At 42.0% G+C, this 20,866-nt stretch overlaps 1 long non-coding RNA gene across 1 annotated transcript in view; it reads left to right on the top strand.

Moving 5' to 3' along the window:
• Window positions 1-6,896: 6,896 nt before the first annotated feature.
• The window catches only part of LOC138265382 (uncharacterized), a 157,516-nt gene continuing 143,546 nt past the window's right edge, over window positions 6,897-20,866 (top strand). Inside the window, exon 1 of the long non-coding RNA XR_011199354.1 lies at window positions 6,897-6,940. This is a non-coding gene — a long non-coding RNA (uncharacterized lncRNA). The remainder of the gene's footprint in view (window positions 6,941-20,866) is intronic.

Here is a 20,866-nt window from a genome sequence, read left to right as displayed (position 1 = left end):
ACATGATACGCTGGAAAACTGCAGCCGCCGAGGCCAGACCAAACGGCATCCTACAAAATTGAAAAGTACCAAAAGGTGTGTTAAAGGCCGTGAGATGTCTGGAATCTTCATCAAGGACAACTTGGTGATAAGCCGACGCTAAATCAATTTTAGAAAACCATACTGCCCCATTCAATTTCTCAAGCAAATCATTGATTCTGGGTAGCGGAAAGGAGTCGACCCAAATCTCTTTGTTGAGACTCCTCAAATCAACACACAAACGCATCTCGCCATTGCGTTTGCGTGCGACGACAATGAGAGATAACCATAAGCTAGACTCAATCGGCTCAATTACACCTGACACTTGTAATTTCTCTATTTCTGACTTCAGGTCATCCTTCAAACTGAAAGGTACTGCTCTTAATTTGTGCTTAATGGGTATGGCGTCACATTTGATTTTGATACTATGTTTAAAACCTTTGATACACCCTAATTTTTTCTCAAAAACACAAGGGAACATCTTATGAAGAGTCGATAAATCAAAATCACTATGATCTTTAACTACCATCACCTGTTCCGAAGTACCTGGTCTCAGTACCATACCAAAAAGACCTTGGTGGAACCAACCTAAAATATAAAGACCCTTGACCGCCACATATACCTTTCCACAAATTTTGCGCCCCTTAAACTCCAACACATCATAGATGAAACCCTCCAACTCAATCTTCCTTCCCTCATAGGAAACTGGTGCTCTGTCAGGAGGAAACAACTTCCTAGTACCCCACGTTTTCTTAAACAGGTCTGAGGTTATCATTGTGATGCGTGCCCCAGAATCCACCAGAAGATGGAGTGTTTTACCCCCCACACGAATATCCACATACGGATCCACACACTCCTCCGAATCTCCCGAAAGAACTTGTTCATCTGTGACTACCACAATCATGTCACGAAATTCATTCTCCAAACATTGAACAGACATTTCTTTGTCATCACACACACTGCTGATTTTAGCATTCTTATTTCCAGGATTCTGACACACCCTAGCGAAATGTCCTGTCCTGCCACATTTGTGACACACCACATTCTTGGCAGGACAACCTTTAGAGTCTTTTGGATGTGGAAAATTCCCACATCTAAAACATATATTGCTACATTTGAAAAATTGATTATTGCTGGTCCTAAGATCCTTTCGAGAAGAAACAACATTGATACAAGGTTTCTCTTCTTCCTTGCGTTGAGCCGAAAGTTCCTTAAGAGAGGCTTGAGCCAGTTCAATACTCTAATTACATCATCAAGCAACGGATCACCCATGGTAAGAAGTCTTTGTTGGATGTGTTTATCAAAACAATTCCCTATGAGCTGGTCTCTTATCAACTGATCACGAAATGTACCAAATTGACATTGTGCACACAATTTACGGAGAGCGCTGACAAACTCATCAATTGATTCACTCTGTAGCTGAACTCTCTTAAAAAATTTGTGGCGTAATACTACAATACTCAGCAGTTTATCAAATCTCAAAATAAGTTTTTTTACTGTCTCTTGATATTCGTCCAGTTCCTCTCCATCCACCACTTCGACATCCGGAAGGTGTTTCAAAGTCTCTCGTCCTTCAAAACCCAATGAGTATAGTAATAGAAATTTTTTCCTCTCTGGTCTAAAACGTGATGCTCCAATAGCTCCTAAATAAGTTTCAAACGCATCAAACCATTGAGGCCAAGACACCGGTGGTTCACCAGGTGTGTCAAGAAATGGAGGGGGGGCAGCCACAGATTGCATAGCGTTCAGTACAAAAATATCCCAAAAATTGCCTGGATTGGAGAATGATAAAACTTGCTGCCAACCAAAAATTGGTATCAAAGATAACAAACACGTACAGGCGCAGAGGAGTAGTCACTTAAAAGTGTGTTTCACACAAATACCCTCGTTAACCAGGTTACTATGTAACGCGATTGAACAGACTCACCCGGAAAATCTCCAACAGAGATATTGTGCACACGCACACCTTGCTCGTGAAGTACTGAGACGTGAGGCAATTCCAGCGCTGAACAGACTGAGATCTCGACTCGCGTGCAGGCTGTATTCAGTTGGGGGCCGCACAACCAATTTCTGAGGTCTCAACTCGCGCGCAGGCTGCGTTCAGTTGGGGGCCGCACATACCAATTTCTGAAAATATAGACACCAGGACGGTCGCTGCGTCAGCACATATCTCACCTTAATGGGAGAAGAAACGCTAACAGATGGTGAAGTGTCCAGCCCGAAAATGGCCGAAAATCCGAACGTGAGTTCCGAGGTGGCTCTTCAAGTACCACTCGTCGCCAAAATATGTTATGATCAAACGAAGAATTTTCCACACGATGAATGTGTTCACTATGCGTTTATTTCTTCACGATACAGAGCCACCTCAAAAGAGTGCTGACATCCGCCCCAACCGCCGTCTTCTCAACTCTTCACTCCGTCCGCCTCGTCATTCCCCCAACATTCCAACCTCCCGTCATTCTCCCACGAGCCCCGCATTCCACACACCAGGTTCCAAACACAACACAGGGACTACAAGGGAGACCTGAGCCTTTTAAAATTACACTGAGCTGGAATGGTCCCACACCACATCCCCTGCCCCACTTACTCTGAGATCCTCACAAGGGTCCTCTTTTTGCTTCCTAGCTCCCAGACCTGCACTTAGCAATGTGCTGGGTGCAGGGCTTCACTTTAACCTTCTAAGAGAGTACATGCAGCTGCACTGAGAATATCTTGAGCATTCTCAAACCCTAAACAATGGTAGACAAATCCACAAATAAACCATTTGTTCAACAGCTGCTTAGGTCATTTGGTCTTGTGTAAATGGAAATTTGACATTAGAACTCTCAGGAATCAAACACCATCAATGTATAATAGTTTGCAAACATCAGAATATTACCAAGCAATGCATGTGGATGAAGAAAGTATCAGTATACATGCTTTAGTTCATGTGAGTTTATTTTTCAGAAGCAATGTCTTTTGCTTTAGGGCTTGGGGGCATGAGTGGTCCTTTAAGAACATTGGCAATGGCCTCACAATGAGAATTGTCATCGTAATACATCGCAATAATTGGCATGTCAAGTGCATATCAATTGCCACAATATAAACTGAAATCCAGAGAAAGGCACCAATTATTCTGAACAGAGAGAAAAACAGAGAATAATAAGACCCTCATAAACAAGCTAAAACCTAAAAGTTTGCCAGCGTCGCTGCAACATCCATGGCAACTTCACAGGAAGATCCCCCTGTGAGGTTATAACTTGGGAAAAATATTTTACATTATGGCTTATGGGGGGTGATTTAATTGTTCAAATATGCACACACCTATAATTAGCTCTGTTTTATGAATTTACTCTTCTCTGTATTTCGTTTATAATAGTCTATTACAATTATTGTTTCATGGCTATACATTTTACACACTTTGTATTTGTTATCGTATATGCGATAGCAAACTAGGGCCATTCTTGAAGAACTCAGCATAAAAAGAGAAAAGTATATTAAAAAAAATAAGAAGAACGTGACCTTCGAGCTCCTGAAATGTTTCAGCCAAAATATGTTAGTTTCAGACTGTTAGCATCCTTTCATCATTGTTTTTTTGTTTGACATGCTTTTCAAAAATGACAAACATCATAAAATTAACCCATTCTAAATCCCATCAACACATATTTCATGGCTGCCTTTTTAACAATTCTGTTTTCATTTCATGTTGAAGGGTATTTGCAGTGCAACATATGAACTCAGCAAAGGTGAGCCAATGGATTTTTCATGCATCACATATGTATCCTTTACATTTTTATTTTCAATTGCTCCTTCAAGCTAGTTTTATTTGGCACATCACAGGGAAATCGGTTTCAGTATACTGCCTTCTGCTTTCACTTATTGCCCTGGGCAACAGTGGGGCATCAATAAATGTGTCTAGATTAAGACCTCTGTACAAATCCACCTAAAATCTTGTTTGAAGGTCAAATGTATAAGGTTGAGTTGTATTTTAACATGCCATGTGTTTCAAGGGCGAGAATTAATACCTCCCCAGACTGTTATATTGACATGTTGAAGTCTGTGAACGCTTTAGTGTTGTAATCACCCCATTATTATCAATAGCTCGAATCATAAATCTGTCACCATCTAGTTGGCTTACATGCTCCCCACTTATTGAGTGCACTTGTTCTTTAGAAGCTGCGCATGGCCAACTCAGAGTGCATTACCAGAGTACTTGTTACATGTGCATGTGGAAGCAGGGTTTATTGATGTGTGGAGAACACTGTCAAACAGAGCTCTGTTAAATCCCCACCTGCTGATCAAAAAGGGTTACCAGAACTGCTGTAACTACATTCATCACTGAAACTGATCCTGAAATGTGATGGAATAATATTTACTGACAAACCCACCCATTCCTACATATGAATGAGTAATACCGCTATTAGTTGCATAGACAGCAATAAACAAACATTGCCAAGGCCACTCTTTTTGGCTTTTGCATTTAAAAAGATGTTCACAAACTTGAGCAATGCACAGCAAAGATGGGAAGAGGATGTTTATTTCTATACATGGACAATCTTGAACTACTCCTGTGTGTGTGTGTGTGTGTGTGTGTGTGTGCTGAAGACACTGCTGCCTCCTGTATTATAAATGCTCTGGGTATGAGTGAAGCATGCACAGCTGTCTCCGTACTGTACCTATGTTGAATGAAGCGTGGTGACCTCCTTACCGAAGAACAGGCGCTATCAAGGGGAGGGGCAAGAGTTCAATTGGGTTAAATGGGGTGAGGCACGTAGGGTGCAGTTGGAAGGGAGCACAAAGGTGATGTGGACCAAATTATGGAAGGGCAGAGTAACATTGCGCCAGGGCAAGAGATCATGGGTCGCAAAGGTTGACTTCAGGGGACAAGGAGCCTATCAGATTGGGAACCGCAGTACAGGGGTTAGTGCAGGGTCTCAGTTGGAGTAAGTGTCAATTGAACACACAGAACAAGTACAAGCATGGTACCAGCAACAGTGTTATTTTTTAATACGTGGAATTTGATACTAACAACCAATTCGGCTTGCTGGAGATGTAAATCAAAAATGTGAACTTATCTCAAACTTTGGTTTGTAGTTCTATAGCCCAAGAGCTCCGAAAATAAGTCTATAATTTGAATGCACAGGTCCCGAAAAAGTCAAGTAGTGAATCCACATATTAATTGTTCAATGATGTTTCATCAACAAAACTTGTAAATTCTTTTGAGAAATCAATATTAATGTTATCCCTAAAGATCTTACCTTCTCAAGATCTGGCTAGCCACTACAAAAATCTATTTGACAATTGATAATGGAGATGTCATCAATACCTGTTCTGAAAAGAAAGTTTTTCGAATTTATGGCAAGCAAGACTTTTCTGAGAACATTAGGAGTACATTTATTAATAGCAAACATTAATATTCATAGTAGACATTTATCAATGATCTAAAGTTCAACCTAAAATGCAGTGTTTCACACATCCTACATTTGTGCTTCCCTCTATACCTTTTCAATATATTCCTTCAATATATCTCCTTTTGTGATGTGATTGAGCAATTGACTTAGTTAATGCATGTGTGTAATGTTCAACTTTAACATCACCAACAGTAGGGACAAAGAATCCCAGCTGAAAAGCTGCTGCAGAGTTTAGTCCAGTCAGAATGAGAAGCACATGAGTAAATTCACATGGGCTCACCAGGGCCTGTGTGTGACCCGACTGTAGTGTTCTCAGACAGAGATGCTCCTGAGGAAATCTCATGCTTATTCCCTTTACACATCCGTGGTCACCACACTTTCCCAGCACTAACATTATATGCATATATTTACCTGACAGGTTTTGAATCTGGATACCACAAGCATTAGCTCTGTCCTCAGTAAACAATAATAAAAATCATTTTGTCACCAATGTTATATTCATACGAGTAACTCATCAACTTCCAAAAGTTTTACAAATATATTTAAAATGTTGAAGCGAAACGCAAATTATTTAATCTTTAATGGCAAACAATAATTTCAGTCTCATTATAGTAATGACCGTTTTTAATACAAGGAGTACAGACTTCTGCAACAGTCTTCCACTTCAGTAGTAAGTGAACAGCTGATGAAGTGTTTACTAAAAGGCACCGTTTTCGGAGGCAGCATTAGTTAGATGCAGTTAACCAGCCGATCACAGAAAGCTAGCATCAATTTACATCTATGAATAGGAGTACATGCTTGTACCCACAAGCAACACATCAGGAGGCATACTTTGTATGTAGTGACCGAGTGCTAAGCATCCAAGCTTTCCAAGGCCCTACTCTAAGCCACTGTGAACCAGCCTCCCTCATTGGCATTAAAGTGACACCATGTCAAAGCGTAGCTTGTGTGAGCTAGTAACTTGTTTTAAGGAATTCTCATGTTCTTTATCTCAGCAAGTCAATATATTGTTAGGGTCGAGCCTGTGTCACATGCGCTTGCGCATGCATTTCACTTGCGAGTCGCTTTAGGAGCAGAAAAGGGCACGGAGCCCCGTTGACGTCACGTCAGTGTCTTTCATTGGTTCATGAGCTTGCCTGTTGAAATCTGCTTGCTTTCATTAGTGGAAGGCACGCATACGTCATGCCTTTTCCGGTGGTTAGCCCTCCTCGAGCGCAGTGACCAAGTACTGAAAACATGCGAGGCTCGCTGTTTTCCGTCAGGTTTGTGGACTACTTTTTAGGGTCGAGTCTGCGTCGCATGCGCTTGCGCATGCGCTTCGCATGCGAGACGCTTTAGGACTTAGAAAAGGACTTGGAGCCCCGTTGACGTCACGTCAGTTGTCTTTCATTGGTTTGTGGGCTTGCCTGTTAAAATCTGCTTGCTTTCATTAGTGGAAGGCACGCATTCGTCATGCCTTTTCTGGTGGTTAGCCCTCCTCGAGTGCAGCAACCAAGTACTGAAAACATGTGAGGCTCGCTGTTTCCCATCAGGTTTGTGGACTACTTTCTATCTTTTGTTCGCAGCGCGATCTTACTTAACAGAAGTTGAGCGCTTTGCATAACATCGACCCTGTTACATAGTTAGTTGCACTTTTGCCGGTTACCTAGATAATTGCACTTTTGTCAAAGGTTTCATTACGAGTGAACTGTAGCAGCGCGGTCGCGCTGTTTTTTTCTTTCAATGTGGAAAGAAAAATCGGGTTGGGAGTACTGATTAATTGCTAATAGCTGTAACTCGGAGAAATGCGAGACCCTAGTGCATTGCAAATGCTTGTTTTTAACTGTGTCACTCTGATATTGAACGCCCTACCCAGGGCCGGCTTTAGACTGGTGGTGTCTGGTGCGACAATCTTGTTTTGGCGCCCACCTCAATGACCTCCTAAACGGATTCCTTCCTATCACAGAGAGACCCTCGTCTCTCCGTAGCGCCTCTCTCTCTCACATACATTTTATTTTGTTTTGTAACACTAGTCCAGTGCTTAATTTGTGCTTGTTGTTTCCGGTGCGGAGCACCGGCACTTAATTCTGAGGGCCGGCTCTTTGTCTTCTGTCTCAAGCGTTTACTGCGAGCAAAAGACACATGGGAAAGACGGAGGAAGAGAAAAAACGAAAAAGCGTCAGAAAGGGGAAAAGCAGGAAACTTGACAGAGTGAGCTGAAGGGGTAGGGAGTGGCTATAAATGGACGAAGAGGCCCGAGGTGGCTTCTGGATTAGCTGCCTCAGTACTATGTGCTCGCACTTTTAATTGCAGCAGCCGCGTATTTAAAAGGAGAGCTGTGAGCACCGGCACCTTTTTATTTACAAATTAAGCACGGCACTAGTCATAATTTACGCACACGCAGTACAGTGATCTGCATGGGACAAGCTCTTTGCTGCAGGTTTATTAACCCTCTGCGCTACAGTATGAGTCAAACTACCACCAGACTGAATTGTAATCACTCTCCAGCAGAAACATTAATCATCAGAGTTATCATGACATTTTCATTGTTGCCTGAATTCTGCTGGGCTCACCAGGAGCTCTGCAGCATGTAATGGCAGCTGTCATAGTGGTGGGGGAAGTGGGCCTGTTCTGGGTGTGTAGGTCAGCGCTGAGGGAGCCCCATATGTCTCTGGGTTGGGAGCATGTCAGCATGAGGTCCCAATGTGTGTCTAACTGTTCTTGGTTGTATATAATGTCGCACAGCCAGGTGGGAGCTGTAGAGGCAGGACGGCTTCCCCAGTGCATGGCAACTCTCCTTTTTGCTAACAGGAGTAGCATAGCTGTAAGGCATCTGCTTTCAACAGGTACCTTCCCCACGTGGCTTAATAATGCCACCAATGGCATCTGGGATGGGTTGTGTCCAGTTATTTTGTGTGTGATTCTATAGACCTCCTCCCAAAATGACATTAGTTGCGGACAGAACCATGCCAGGTGCACAAAGGAGGCTTGCACATCTCCACATCTAATGCACTTCACATCTGAGACCAAGCCTACTTTAAATAATTGTAAGGGGTATCGGTAAAGGCGATGCAAATAGTTAAAGAGTATGAGGCGGAGTCTGTAATTGGAGGAAAGATATTCCACTTGGCTACAGCAATAGCCCCATTGTTCATCAGAGAGTGTAGTGGAGAGGTCTTTATCCTACCCAGCTCGGGCTCTAGATGCAGAGCTTGGGGCAGAAGCCTGAGTGGAGGTATAGAAGCGGGTGATCAGGTGCCTCGGTGATGGGGACGTGAAAATGATTTCTAGGGATGGCAGTGTGGGCGGTGCAACTGGGAAAGTGGGGTGTAGAGTGCGGCATGTTGCCCAAAGTTGGTAGTACATCAGTGCGTCCAGCAGGCTATGACATATCCCCTCTGCCTCGGGCTTTTGCGCAATAAAATGACCATCAGGGTATAAATCTGCAAAGTGAAATATATGGTATTTAAGAGCACAGGCTCTGGTGCCTGGTTCCTGAAGGGGCAAGATTGTTGGCTTCTTAAACAGTGGGATAGATGAGGCATACAGTGAGGACAATCCAGTTTGTTCAGGCAACCCTTCCCAAGCCCAGCTAACACAAGCAACTGTGTCAATTTCAGCTCTGGGTGTCTGAATAATGCCATCCTGAGAGGTCACAGCACTGCTCTATCCGCCTCAATAGCGGTATGTGGTTGATATGGGGTAGGATGCACTAGAAAGTGCAGATTCTGAGCTTGTGTGCAGTATGCGTAAAGAGCCATGTCTGGCGCACCCACACCTCTCTTAGTCGGCGGTAAAGTAAGTAGTTCCCAGGATATCCTAGGTTGTTCGCTCACCACAAACTAGGGTACTCAAGTTGGATTTTAGATGTTTGAAGAAGGTTGCAGTCAGAGGGATCAGAATGTTGAGGAAAAGATAAAGGAATTGTGGAGGACCACCATCTTCGCAATGGAAATACGGCCTGTGAGGGAGACCGGAAGCCAGTTCCATAATGGTATCCTCTCCTCTAACCAGGACATAGCCCTGCCACAATTTGCTAGCCATAAAGTGGTGACATCTCAGGTACGCCAAATGCCAAGATAACATCCAGCTTTACTGCCCATTGAAGGGGATATTCGGAGGTCAAAGGCAGGGTCTCAACTGTAAGGGGAACCAGCACCGATTTCCCCCAGTTTATCTGATTACCTGAGTAGCATCCTAATCGAATCTCCTCCTGTATCATAGGATTCAGATTTTCCTGTGGATCACGAGTATAAAGCACAATATCATCAGTGTACATTGAGACCGCCAGGGCTCTGGAAGTAAGATGCCCGTGTCGGCGTGGTGCTGCCTAAGTCGTGCCGCTAGTGGGTCCATCGCGATGGCGAATAAGAGGGGTGAGAGCAGGTAGCCCTGTCTCATCTCCCTAGTGATCAGAAAGGGACCCGAAACAGACCCATTTGTGCATACTCTTGACAATGGGAGGGTGTACAGTAGACGGATCTGTTTTATGAATAGTGGACTGTATCAAACACCTTGGTGGCGGGAACCATCCTTGATTGCCAAATGTATTGCCTTTTGCTTTGCAGCCATATTTTTTAGAGTAGGTTAACAGCAATCTGGATACAATATGCAGGGAGGTCGATGCAAATGTAGCATGTTAAGTTAGAGCTATTGGCATTGTAAATTCATAACTGGACTTTTCTTGCCACATACATTGGTCATTCCTCATAATTTTGTCTTTTCCTGCTATATAATTCCAGTGGCACTGCATGTTAATAAAGCATTTACCTTCTTCTTCTATCTGCAGCAAAAAATGTAACTGTTGCTGTAAATGTAAATGTTGCCATTTTACATCCTAATTTCAATCTGCCATTCCAATAGAATATCACTTTCACCACCCCACCATCAGAGTTGCTGGCTGGCTAACACAATTCCCCCAAAAAGACACAAGACAGCAACAGAGGAAAAATAAACCCGAAGTGTAACTCAAACATATCATGAGTGTTCAAACAGTCTTAATGTAATAAGGATGTTAAGTTAGCCTGAAGCATGGTCATAATTGTAATAAGGAGAGATTATCAAAACATATACAAATATCATATAAACCTTCAGAAATAAACTTTTGGTATTAGACTGTAATGCTCAAAACATCCCCTAGAGGGCACCATAACAAAAATATCATTTATAAAACATATGGTCATGTAACCATATTGTTAGCTCTTAGAGGGCATAACCCAATAGAAAAAAAACAGGAAAAAATAATGCAGTGTAGCCATATACTTAGCCCATAGAGGGCGTTTTTAAGGCTAGCCGGCCTACTGCAATGATATTACAAACAAGGCCTTTAAAACAATACTTCTTCCAGGTGTAAAACAAAGGTTCTAACCATGAGAAGGCTTAAAACACACTGAATGGTGGGAGGGGTTATTATTTTGGGGTCTCACTAACCTAGTGTGGGGACTCAGAGATGATGTAGGAAAAAAGAGGGTTTTGAAGGTGCTCCTATTTTCCTAGGACCACCACCGGCTGAGTTATGAGCAAAAATATTTTATAAAAGTAAATCTCTGCAATGCATTATGGGGCAACTTTCTGTGCCACAAATATTTTAGTATATTGATATAACTGTAATGCTTAGAACAGCCCCGAGAGGACACCATACTGAGAATTGGATTTGTAAGAAACTTTGTTATGTAACTATATAATTAGCCTCTAGGGGGCATAAATACACTAAAGGAAAATGGCAGAAAGTAATGCAGTGTAACCATATATTTAGTCCCCAGAGGGTGAAGTGCATTACACATTTTAAGGGGTAACATGTCTATAACAACAATATTACAAACAAGGCCCTTAAAACACAAGCTATTCCCCATTGTGAAACAAAAGTTCTAACTCTGAGAGCACTTAAAAAGACACTGAATGGTAGGAGGGGTTATTATGTTGGGGTTCCCACTAAACCAGTGTGGGGACCCAGAAAGGACCTGCCATTTCTTCTCTCTCCTTGCTTGTGGGTGCCTACAATTGGACATCACCCACTCTATTTTCTTTTCTTCAGCACAGTGCTACTGAGAAAAGATCTCCGGCAAAGAGCCCCCTTTTAGGGGTGCCCGTCAGACATTGCAGCGCCGGTATGACGAGGAGCTCGCCCGATGATGAAGCATGACATCCATTGGGATGTGTGAGGGCATTAGCTTCTAACCTAAGGGTTGCCCTGTGTTTTCTTTCACTATTAGGAACAGTGTATTTGTGTTTTGTTTCAGTAGGTTTGGGAGAACATACACTGGACCTTTAACCTCCCTGTCCCTCATTTTTTGCTTATTCTTGTCAATCTCTGTCTCTTTGATTCTTTGCACAAGTACGTTTTGACTCCTGCTACTGTGCTCCTGACACCCTGTGTCCACCACCCTCCAGGGGCAAGATGCATTTATAATATTAGGGGTGGTCATGCAGACACCCCCGGGCCCCAGGGACCACCACCTCCATGGGGCTATGTTTGTATATTATGTGAGGGGGCCACTACCTCCCTGGGCAAAATGTCCCACCAGGCCCTGGGGACCACCACCTCTCCGGGGCTTAAATTATAGTACAGCAGGGGGGGCCATCACAGAACACAACCTCCCTAGGGCTAAATTCTAAAGATGGAGGGGGTTGGCATGGCTCTCCTCATGGAGCCATTGAGGGCCCTGGGGAATAGCATCCCCAGGGCCAGCTCCTGCTACTTCTCGGGGTACCCACCCTTGGGATGTAGCTGTTTGCTTTTGCCTGGTGGGAAATAACAGCACTGCAGTTCCACCATGAACATTATCTGATGAAGACGATCGAGAAAAATCACAATAGCAGTTTATAAACACACCAGGTCACTGGATACATTTAATAAACATCCTTTACACAGCTGTAATGTAGGAGATGCACTATGCTATTACCTAAAGCGGTAGCACACACCAGCCAGTAAAAGGAATTCCAGTTGGGTAGAAATTTTGCAGAAAATGGTGGCCTCTTCTTAGAGAGCTACCCTTGGCAAGATTCATTCTGGCTTGATGCTCATTTTACAGAAATTAAATGTCAGTGTCAAGCACTTTCAGATATAAACAAAGCTGGTTCCCATGCTGAAGCTCCACTTCTGTAAAGTACTAATCAGCCTAACTTTGTGCGCATGGCCAAGGCAAAGCAAGTGTGTTGTCTTTGCATGTCCACCTTGAAAGCTTACCTGTAATCCTTGATGGAGGTATTTGCAGTCTTGCCTTTTTGAAGCACAATATGTCATGTAGTGACTGTGATGAGTGGGTTCTTTTTTGTCAGCTTCTGCTTAAACCCAACCCTGTCGTTGCGTCGTGGGTTTTGGTGGTTACAGGGGATTGGCTGCAGGGCCTAGCCTTTACATAAAAAAAACATAGAAAGTAACTGAAAAAACAAAGGTTTCAGGAACGTTATAGTTAGGTTTTGAATTTACTCGTACAAAACCATACAAACTTCAGCAGTTATAGTTACAGTTATTTCAAGTAACTATAACTCGTGCCCTAAGGTAACTATAACATGCTCTTGCCATGCACTGCTAATTACCCCAGATATTACATCACTCATGACAACTTCTATAACATCATTGAAAATATAAATGAAACATTAGCAGTCAAATGATTGGAGAAAAAACTATACATCGGTTGGGCGCAAGTTACAGTCACCTTAGGGCATACCTTAGGTTTATGTCCCTGTAACCCTTTGTTTTTTCAGCGAATTATATATATATATATATATATATATATATATATATATATATATAGTCATGGTTCAAGGTAAGTGTGCAGTTATATATTTTGAAGGTAGATGTTAAGTATGGTAAATACATACTTTCCATTATATTTATACTCACCTTCACAATATTTTTGTTGTATATATTCTTGCTGCGACATTTGGGACTCGAAATTCTGGTAATAAACCAGGCTACCATGCCTGCTGTTGGCATCAGAGACTGTGAGCTCCCTTGTTGATGTTAAAGATACTTAACCCAAATGCTATTATAATAGGCTCTGAGGCTCCTCTCTGGATGGAGGGTTTATGAAACCTGCTGGTGAAGTGAAAAGGATTTTGAATAGGAGCAACGTGATTTTATTTACCAGGGAGATATTCAAATGGTGGTTTTGTCATATTTTCCACGTTTCAGATTTTCCTTTCATGCAAGCATTTAAAGAAAAATCCCAAAATAGCCTCACATTTTCCAGTCAGAAATTATTATACTTAAACATCAGGCGTTCAAGTGAAGTAAAATGACTGTTGTACGATTAGGAGTTATTTTTTCTGACTGCTTCCATTCCGTGCATCCCCATTTCAATTCTTATTTATTTACTTATGGACAAATGAACAAAGTCATTTTATGATTGTAATCTCTGTGATTAGCGAAATCACAGAGTCTGCAATCTTAAAATGGCCTTTTTCCTGTTTACTAAACCCGTAAAAACCTTTCCAACTCGCATAATCAATTTTGATGCCCACACCAAATCCCTATTAGAAAAGGGTTAAAAAAGGGTGCAAAAGGGGCATTGATTCCTAACTGATTAGTGACCGAAGCCTCAAAAGAAGTGGTAACTTATTGGCAAATTGTCCTCTTTGTGACTAATGGCAAGTGACCTCAGGGGTAGCAGCCAGTGGTACATACAACTACTGTCTCCATCCCTGATGTTTCCAAATGGAAGCCTGGGTTGAAATGATTTTTATTAGTGTTGATAGATACATTATTTTATCATTTTTTATGAACAAAACGTTATTATCATTTTTGTACAGATACTGAACTCTGGGGGTAAAACCTTACAGTGCTACATAAATTGGGCATGTTATTCCTGATATCACAAAAATAGATATTCTACTTCTCTAACAGGTAATATGCATCCTGTAGTTAGAACCTTAGTTTCTGTCTTTTGAAAGGCTGAAATTGGTTTAGGAAAGTGTACTTAACTACAAGGTAATTTTCCTGAGGAATTATGTCTTAATGTGGAGGATGGGTATCTGAGGCCTGCATCTAATTGCATAAACGTCGGGTCATGACAGTAAGGTTTCACTGACATCACAACTTGCCAATTACATTGTAATTGGTCGGTTGCAATGCTAGAACTAAAGAATTCTAAAGAGTTTGGGGTAATGGGGTATGGGTGCATAGCTTCGGAACAACTCCAATTCTAGGGTTGAATGAGGTGGTGGGTATGATAGGTTTATAGTGGCTCGAAATGCCTGCAGTGGAAACCTTGAGTATTATGATCATCAGACTTCAGTACATTGTTAGCATCAACAGAGCCCTTGCAGTCAGAGATGACAATAACTGCCCCTGTGCTGCATCCCATTTGGCTGCAGGTCCACCTGGCAGCCGATTGAACAGCCACCCTGTGTTGGGAGAGCTGCCAGACATTTTGCAGGAACCAGAGCCATGTATACTACTATTTGGAGTACCCAGGAGTAAAGTGGAACTGTTAGGTGATGGGCCATATCCCATCATCCCAACATGGCGATTGAGTGAGCTGGGAAACTTTCTCAGAGGAAATATATTCCAAGACTTAAGACCCAGATGACACTTAGTTGATAACAACATACATAGGTTACACATTCCGAGACCAGTTAATCATCCATAGTCATCCCAACAATTGCATGATATGTGGGATCTATAACAATATTCTGATTGCAAAATATATTCTGAAGACAACAAACTTAAAAGAGCTTGAGAGAAAGAGTTTTTTTTCTTGCTGTGTCCAATACACTTTTACCAGCAACTCAGAGAGACAGGAGAAGCAGAGGACTCCTGTGGTATGGAGAGTTACTGAAATTATAATGTATTGGTTTTATTGAGATCTTAAATTGTAATGTAAGGGTGAGTGATTGCCTTGTTCCCCTTTGAAACTGTGTTTGATGTGTTTTGTTTGTACTAAAAGATAAGAAGTACACATAAAGAGGTTAAATCCAATGGCTATTATTAGTATTAAGTAAGTATGATATTTCAACATTATATTAACTCAAACTAGAAGGCCATTACACAAGCATGAAGTTTGAAAATCAAAGTAAAATATCAATTCATTTTGGGAAACAATACAATATGTTCACACATAGTAGAAGAGGATTGGGTATCACAATGCTACCAATTACACAAAACCTAAACTATTCCTCTTCATCGTCATTAACTTTATTAGGCTATAGGAGGTGGCACAAAAGGATGATCCAGCGAGTACCCTGTTTGCTGAATGCACAACAGAAGAACAAAAGGTGCTTGTGTTTCTCCACTGTCAGACACCCCATGGGCAGAGTTTGGAGGAGTTAACGATACTCCTCCGCAAGGCAGTAAACCAGGCAGTAGGTGAGATCCCCAATATACATTTGATGTAAAGAGATCTTAACTTAAGGGTATTCAGATAGTCCAAAAACATCTTCAAAGAAAGAACCACATTTAAAAGACAAATATTGGTCCGTTAGGCTACCTGTGGAACAGCATACGTTTTAAGGTCCAGAACAGCAATCCAATAATGATCTTTCATAAGACCTCGGGAACTGCTGGTCAGTAAAGTTGCTTGAAGTCAGAATTCAGACAATCCTGGCTTAACCAGCCATGATTTAACATAGGCTGTCTTTGGGATCCTAAGCACCAGTTGTTGGGCTAACATGTTGGTAAGGCGCTCTCTATAAGGGACAAGTTGCTCAGATGACCATAACCTTGCCAGAGTAAGATAGATTTAAGATGTGCTATGTCTGAAATCAGCCTCAAGTTTAGGTCAAGCCTTCAAGGAAGTAGTAGTGTGCCATTGGGTAGCTTCAATAGGGATCTTAAGAAGGAATTTTCACCTTTGTCTAGCACATCAAGGTTACAATATCCCCACAAATCAGAACCATTGAGAGCGGCACTGTCCCTTGGGCCCTATATACTTCCATAGCTGATCACCTATGGCAGTGGTTGCCAACCTGTGGTCCGGGGACCTCTGGGGGTCCGCGAAGCCTCCTCAGGGGATTGCTCAGAAAATTAAATAATATTAACAGATTAGGTCCCCAGCTTTCAGTAATGACTCAGTTGGGGGGTCCCCAGATTCCAATAATGATTCAGTGGGGGTCCCTGGGTTCCAGTAATGATAAAGTGGGGGTCCACAGAAGTCAAAAGGTTGGAAACCACTGATATAGGATAAAAGGAGGCTTTACTTGCACATCTAACAATAGACCCGGCTTTATGCTTAAGCGACAGAGAGCTTTTTCCTATCTGCACTGACCAACTGATGGCGTTTGACAATCTCACCCCTAGATAATCAAATTGTAGAACCCTTTGCTCTGGACACATTCCCTTTGACTTCCTTACTTTGTGTGAATATCATGTATTTTGTTTTAGACTTATTTATTTCAAAGCCATGGCTAAATTGGTTGAACTGCCCCAAACGCACGTTAAGACTCACAACAGTATTAGATAAGAGAAGTGTGACATCTGCGCATAGCAGACATGGTACTTTGGACCCAGCTATTTTGGGGAATCATACAAATTCATCAAATAAGGGATGCTTTCATTGATGAATAATAGGAATAGAGTGGGAGCAAGGATGCACCCTTGCCGTACACTATACCTTACTGGAGAATTCTCTGTGGTCCACCCACCCACAAACCCCCCGGGGGTCACCAGCAATGAACTTGTGGATCCCTGAACCAAAGTCTTCTAATACAGTGTTACGAATATCTAAAGTGTGCGACTACTTATTAAAAGGTGCAGACCTGAAATACACATTCACCAGAAGGTAGGGGATGCCCTGCTTAGGGGACAATTTAAGTGCAAGGAAGTCGGGGGAGTCAGTATCACCTTCATCAAACAATCAAACAATTAAGGGAAGCTTTAACACAAATGAGCAGACTGCCCAACGATCTACCTACGGTAGAGGAGAGGGAGTCAACATTATATATAGAACAGCCTTGCTTGTAGTGCTTATCAACTGCCCAAGTTTCTTGGAACATACAAATTTGAACCCCTCCAAAAAGCAGCCCCAATCCGTATCCATATACCTGTTACAATTCAACCAGCAACACATACTTTGGTTTTTGATGTGTTTAAAAGAATACAAATAGCATCACATCATATGGTCGCTATTAGAAATCAGAAACAAAGAAGACTTAATAGGGAGAAACCCCTGTTTCAAAGCCATTATGCATTGCTGATACTCTAATAAAGGACTGCATAAAATCCTCACTGTTCTGGAAATCTAATCAAAATAACTCTCTTCTTGCCTTCCTGGGAGTCATGGTATGAGCAGCTTTGAGTCCACAGAGGGAGACAAAACTCCTCTACCAAATCAATATTGAAGACTATCCTCAAGGTCTTTAAAAGTATCAACCAGGTACAAATTGATCAGGGGCCACAGATGGAGACACTGACAAGGAAAGTTGATGCAATGATGCAATAGAAGATTAGCTTAGGACCTTCAATAAGAAATCGACTGCCATCTAACATGTGGAAGACCAAGTAAAAACAATGTTAGATATACAGATTTCCAGTTTGTCCTGGAGGTGTGAGGATCTGGAAGACAGTTCTCAATGTTCTATTATCTCCATAATAGGGATACCTAAAGGAAGGAAGTGAAACAGGGGTTCAAGAAACATATTGGTCTCATACCTGCTGAATGACAATACGGGAGATGAGCTTAGATAGAAGTAAGCTATTTTGGATCTCCTGATCACCAGGTGCTTAGAGTGCCCACCGTAGCTATTAGATATAAACCCAAATCCATAATTTCCTACTTAAAGAACTTCAGGATCGTACTGACTACCAGGTGTTTCATTCTAAATAAAAAATGCAAAAAAATTGATTTTTTAGTAATTTTAAGTGTGCTTTAAAACCATTTGTTTTTCGATTGTTTAGTTAGACTTCCTGTAAAGTAGAAATGTGTCTGGCAGGTCCACTGCAACAAAACCAGCCCCCACACTCAGGTGCCTGCTAGCCAGTAGCCAGACTGGCCCTGCAGCACTACGGAATCAAGGAAACAGTGCTCTCTGCTGCTCACCAGAGAAAGAGGATTTCAATCAAGGAAGGGCTTTATTTCACTGTTTTTCCTGTTAAACAACAGGCCATATTCCCTGAGTTTAAAGCCTTGTTTATTCCTGCCACTATGATGGGATAATGTTTAATAATCAAATGGTGGGGGCTTTCTGAGATTTTGAATTTATCTGGATTTACACAGTTCCCCCAGCATTAAAAAACTCTTGCTAGTTAAATGCATTAAGTATTTAAGTATTTTTTTCTACCACTGGAAGATAATTGAATTCCTTTCAGGAAAACAGGCTGCATTGAAAACAGTTTGCCTTATTTAAAATCAATCACAGACATGGTGGTCTGTTGACCCCAGCAGGCCACCACTCACAGTGAGTCACAATTTGCAGCATACCTCATTCATATTCTTAAGGTAGGTCTGGTTGCAGGAATACCAGTAATTTGCTACCAGATATTTGTACATTGGGCCCTAAATTCTGCTCTGTGCTCCTACCGTATTTGAGTAAAGTGACCACTCACTATGATCCAGGAGCTTAAGGGGTATATCTATACTTGTTTTGTGCTGAATTTGCATCATTTTTTTAATGCAAATTCGGTGCAAAACTAACTCCATATTTATACTTTGGCGCTAGACCTGTCTAGCGTCAAAGTTATGGAGTTACTCATTTTTTGGGACGTGGAAACCTACTTTGCATCAATGAGATGCAAAGTAGGCGTTCCCGTGCAAAAAAGTACTCTATGGCCTTAGTGCCATATTTTTCCCCCCCTGCTAAAATCACGCATGGGGGAGGAGGGGTCAGATAATGGTGCAAAGCTTGCTTTGCACCATTATTTAACGCCTGGGTCAGGGCAGGCATTAGGGGACCTGTGGGCCTATTTCCATTGTGGAACACCATAGAATCAGCCCACAGGTGCCATCCCCAGGGACACCTCCACCCACACCAGAGGGGCAGTGAAAGATGGGGGACCCCATCCCAGGTAAGTATAGGTAAGAACAGGTAAGTATATATATATTTTTTTAAGGTGCAACTGGGGGCCCTGAAATGGGTCCCCCTACATGGCACTGGGTGCAGGGGCCATGCCCAGGGGACCCTGGTCCCCTGCGCTGGCCTTTAGGGCGGTGGGCATGACTCCTGTCTTTTCTAAGACAGGAGTCATGTGGTATGGATAGTTTTGTGTCAGAAAATTACGCTAGGCTGGTTAGAGTCATTTTTTTTACTGTAACCAGCCTAACGTCATTTTTTGGTGCAAAACCCCCTTCTTCCATACCAGCACCCCCACCCGGCTAACGTCCTTTTTTTACGTTAGCCTACCCTTTGCACCGGCTTGCAACATTTCATAAATATGGTTCCTGGATGGTGCTCAGAAATGGTGCAAGCCGGTGCTAACATTTTTGGTGCAAAACTGTGTTAGTGCAATTTTTCACCAAAAAGTATAAATCAGGGCGTAGGTTTATCCACTGCATGCTTGATCTCACAAGAACCTACAAATGGCAGAAAATTGAGGGCCCAGTGTTGTGTAACGACAAGACCCCAAGCTTGATGTCTTAATTAAACTACATTTGCTTCAGGAAGAATTTGAAAACAACTGTTTTTAAAGTTTACCTTAAATTGATCTCAACTTCCTTGATGGTTGGAATGTACAGCGCCAGATATCTGATCAGACTTTGCCCTCCCTGTAACCTTTGGATCTTTTCTGATTCTATTTAGTGCTCTGAAGTAACCTGAGGTTACACACAGCGAATTACATAACTCTTAATAAATAGCTTGCTTCAACTGGTGATAAATGCTATTTAACGAGGACATACATTTCCTGCAATTTCATAAATGAGAACGCCTGCAAGATAGAGATAACTTTAGCGCCTTCTATATGTGCCTCTTTTAAATTCCCACTGAAGTTTCGTGCAGAAATAAATCCCAATTTTAACAGCGCTTTTCGGCAAAACTGTGCAACTGAAAGAGCATAAGAGTATGCACAATCAGTGTGAAATATAAACGAAAAATAACTTGGCATTGTTGAATTTTTGGAGCATCACCTTGAGGCATGATGCAGTGATAATGATGATTTTCCCTGGTAAATACACATACCTTGACGCTGAATTTTTTGCCTTGAAACAAAAGTTCAACCGCAAATCTTCCAAATGCCAACATTAAATTCCTCTTTCCAACTTTTGTTCATTCCTCTTTCTGGACATAATTGGAGACATTTTCGTTTCTTCATCCCTATATTTTGATTTCATATAATGGAGACGCAAGATGAGCACATTTCAGATGGACCATAGTCTGAGTGTTCTGGTAATACTACTTCTAGCAGCTAATGTTGCCTTAAAAATGTTGTTCTTTCAAAGTGTTTCAAGAACGCTGATGCACAAATATGCATTTGTTTCCACAAGTGAAGCATTCCCAAGGTGTGAAGTCCATTTTTTGACACACCCCAGCAATATGGAAGGGGTCCATGCTTTTTCCATCCCCATCTTAACCACTCAGGCCCAGATTCAAGAGGGCCTAGCGCCTCC

The sequence above is a fragment of the Pleurodeles waltl genome, chromosome 11 (genome assembly GCF_031143425.1).
Source record: "Pleurodeles waltl isolate 20211129_DDA chromosome 11, aPleWal1.hap1.20221129, whole genome shotgun sequence".
Lineage (NCBI taxonomy): Eukaryota > Metazoa > Chordata > Amphibia > Caudata > Salamandridae > Pleurodeles > Pleurodeles waltl.
The sequence above is the reverse complement of the archived record's forward strand: the minus strand, read 5'-3'. Positions and strand labels throughout refer to the sequence as shown.